The sequence below is a fragment of the Phoca vitulina genome, unplaced genomic scaffold (genome assembly GCF_004348235.1).
Source record: "Phoca vitulina isolate PV1807 unplaced genomic scaffold, GSC_HSeal_1.0 scaffold2572, whole genome shotgun sequence".
In the NCBI taxonomy this organism is placed as follows: Eukaryota; Metazoa; Chordata; class Mammalia; order Carnivora; family Phocidae; genus Phoca; species Phoca vitulina.
In genome coordinates, this window is record NW_022592258.1 from 1 (window position 1) to 3,892 (window position 3,892).

Sequence of the window (3,892 nt, forward strand, 5' to 3'; positions counted from 1 at the left end):
GATTTCTGTCTCTTTAGATGTTTCACTTTCTGCAGGATTTAATGATTGAAAAATGTTAGTCATTTTCAACCTGTGGTTGAGCTGCAGGAACCACAGAACAGGAACCCCACTGTGGCAGGAGTTGGAAGCAAAAAGCTTTTTTGTGTGGGTTCACTTACTATTTTAATTCTGCTGTATTATTAGTGGGCTTCCAAGGTATGGTTGTTACTTCTCCTATTTACTGCTCTTTCCCTGCTTCCTGTATCATTTATGTCCCCCCTGCCCCCATTACCTTCCCTCCCTAAGGCAGGGGATCCTGCCAGCAGGGAGGCCACTGTGGGAAAAGCCAGATTTGCCATAGGCTCAGGTGACTCTGCTACTAACTTGGTTCATACCCTCAGGCCAATGATTTCATGGTTCTGGGGCTAATTTTCTTCATCTTAAACCAGGGATATTATGAACTGTTTCACAGGGTTGTGAAAATTAAATGGGACCCCATGTTGTAGGCCGAGTCCAGAGATCAGGGAGCGGTGAGCCGTTCTGTTCATTCACAGGGAGCTGCTACTCTAAGTATTCTTTGCATGAAGACGGCAGCTCTGCTTTGGCCATGTGTTCTGAATGTTTTTCCTCCTGGCCCCCAACATTTCTTACCATACTATTCTTCTCATTAGCCAAAGTTTAATAAGTGCAGATCATGGGCCAGGACACTGCGGTTAAGTACTTCATGAAAAGCACTTAATTATTTCTCAGAATCTATACAATAGCTATTATTTGCATCCCAATTTATTAAAGACAAAGTGGAAATTCAGAGGCATTAAGTGAACTCTCAGGTTCATACCATCAGTTGCCAAGGCAGGACTCGGTGAGGTCTTTCTGACTCCGGAGCCTAGGCTCTTAACCAGCAGTTACACCAGCTCTTAAATTCTCCAGCTCACAGGCCACCCACTCCCACAACCTATAGAATGCCAGTCTGTCCCACACCCAGTTTAGCTCCTATAACTCTCTTGTATCTAATTTCTGCTGTTCCGTGGGGGTGGCCGGGTGTGTATTTCTGACCTCCCGGGAGGCAGGGATCATAGCCCGCATATCCCTCCTAAACCACCCAGCGCCTTGCAGGGCAGACTCGGTACACGGGAGACATGGGCTCTTCAATCCAAGGGAAAAGAAACTGACCAGGCAGAGATCAAGAGTAAATAAAGTGCAAGAAGAGTACAGCAGGAAGAGGAGAGGAAGGAGGGAGAAAAAGAATTCAAGGGAAAGGAAGCAAGGTCAAATATTTGCTGAGTGCCTTAGTGCCTGTCATCGGACCTAAGGATCTCTAAGGGTCTCTGAGTAGGAGTACTCAACGCGCTGGGCACGGAAATCGGCCTAATCTTTCCAGACCAGGAACCAAGGCTCAGCAAACAAAGAGCTCAGCGCGTCTGGGTGGCCGACTTGCACCCACAATCGCGCATGCATGGCAGGGATTTGATGGGGTACCTGGTTCTGGTACTTCCTTGCCAGGGTCAGGGTGGTAAAAACGCAGGCTGCTCTCTCCCCACTGATCCCTTAGGGAGCCAGGGCACAAAGCGGGCACCCCTCTGAGTGTCCGCGAAGACCTGTTACTCAGCAATTTTAAGTTTGCAAGGCACACCTCTCCTCCCTCCTCACTTTGAACTCAGCTCCCCTAGTCCCTGCCAGACTGCGGGGGCACATCTTCCTTTTCTTTCGAGCCAAGCCAGAGGAGTGCGTTATGAGGGATCTCTTCCTCTTCGCTCCGCGGGGGCCCAGGACCAGCCGCCCGCGGAGCCCCCGGCCGCCGCGGCGGCGCTTCGGGGGGGAGGTGGCTCCAAGGTGACGCGCGGCCGCCTCCGCCCCCTGTAGGCGGGGCTGGCGAGCGGGGGCCGAGGAAGTCGGACGGCCCCGGAGGTGCCCCGCCCCCGCCGCGTCCCGGCTGCTCCTGCGCGTGCGAGCTGCCGCGGCGGCGGGTCCCGGCAGGTGAGGGGCGCGCGCCGGCCGGTCGGCCGGCAGCCCCCGCGACGCAGCCTCGGACAGGTGAGGGGGGCGCCGGGCTCACCTGGCAGCGCGAGCGGAAGGGGCGCGGGGGTCGCCGCCTGCTCTCTTCCGGGGCCGGGCGTCTGCTTGCCACCGAGGTGAGGCGTTGGGGAGCCTGAGGGTTCGGGATAGGAATTCAGTGGAGCTCCTTCCCGGGAGCTGCGGGTTCCGGAATCCAAAAGGGGTGCCAAGGTCGGGAGGCCGAAATCCGAGGCGGGTGGTCCTGGAGAGCGCACGAAGGGCGGGCGGCTTGCCCCAGGAATTCTTGGCTTTTTAAAGGACACACCTTTGGTCCCCTCGGGGCGCAGTGGAGTTAGTCACCGCCACCGGCCGGACTCTTTCTGCAGAGGTGAGCCCCTCATTTGTGTGGGATTTGATGCGCTCCCTTCGTGGAGACCTGGAGGTTCAAAAACAGAAACGAAGGACGTTATTGACAAAAGGGTTATTCCATCAAGAATATATAATGATTATAAACATGTATGTATCTTTCTACAGAGCCTCAAAATATATAAAGGAATATTGAGTCTTCCAATTCATGAATATAAAATATCTCTCCATTTGATTAGATACTGATTTCTTTCATCAGAGCTTTGTAGTTTTCCACATGGAGATCCTGTTTAGATTCATATAAGTATTCCATTTTTTGATGCTTTCAATAATATTTTTTTTAATTTTAAATTCCAGTTGTTCATTACTGGCATACAGGAAAGCAATTGACTTTAGTGTATTAGCCTTGTTTCATGTGCCATACTTGCTTACTATTGCCAAGAGTTATTTTGTAGATTCCTTGGGATTTTCTACATGAACTATTAGGTCATCTATGAATAAAGATTGTATTTCTTCCTTTTCAATCTACACAACTTTTTTTTTTTTTTTTTTTTTTTTTTTTTGGTCTTATTGCACTAGTTGAGACCACTACTACAATGTATAATAGGAATGGTGAGAAAAGACCATCCTTGCATTGATTCCAAACTCAGGGGGAAAGCATCCATTTTTTCACCATTTAATATAATGTTAGCTGCAGGGTTTTCATAGACAATCTTCATCAGGTTGATAAAGTTTCCCTCTACTTCTAGTTTGCTTAGAGTTATTATCAAAAATGGTTGTTGGCTTTTGTCAAATACTCTTTCTACATCAGTTGACATGATCATATGATTTCTCTTCGTTAGGCTGTTGATATGATGGATTACATTGATTGGTTTTTTATTGTGAAATCAGCGTTTCATAAGTGCAATAAACCCTACTTGTTTGTGGTGTATAAATATTTTTACCCATTGTTGGATTTGATCTGCTAATGATTAGTTTAGAATTTTGCATCCGTGCTCATGAGAATTATCAGTCTGTATTTTACGTTTCTTGTAATATCTATCTGGTTTTATTATTAAAGTTCTTCCTTTTTTTCTTTCTCCCTCTCTCCCTTCTTTGCATCCTTCCCTAGGGGCTCCTTCTCAGAGACCTCTGCATCTGGCTGCTAGTTCAACCGTACTGCATTGTTATACTGAAGCTCTGTCAGTGTGGTAGCAAGGTATGGGTGAGGGAAAGCATTTTATAATCTTATGGGTTATTTTCAGCCTGTTAGTGGACCTGTTTATCTGGGCTATGGATGTTCACAAGTGTTTCTTCAGAGGTATAATTCCCCCTTCTCCTTCCACATGGCTTTGGCGAAACAGAAAGGCAAGTGGGAGTTGAAATGGGAAAAATTATTTTCTCCATCTGAGATAAGGCAAGATGGATATAGTTTTTCTGCCCCTTGGAAGGCAGTGCTACCTTACAGAGCCCTCTTGAAGAATATGTCACAATAAAGAATCTTCCCCTTCCCCTTCCAAAGTCACAAAAGGGACTTTGTGACTGTGAGAATCTGATGGAGTTCCTAGAGGTA

The 3,892-nt window shown here is 47.8% G+C and overlaps 1 long non-coding RNA gene across 1 annotated transcript; it reads left to right on the plus strand.

Moving 5' to 3' along the window:
* Positions 1–1,927: 1,927 nt before the first annotated feature.
* On the plus strand, positions 1,928–3,538 carry LOC116629730. The gene is made up of 2 exons (XR_004298808.1): positions 1,928–2,013; positions 3,452–3,538. It is a non-coding gene; the product is annotated as an uncharacterized LOC116629730 (long non-coding RNA).
* The last annotated feature ends 354 nt before the right edge of the window (positions 3,539–3,892 follow it).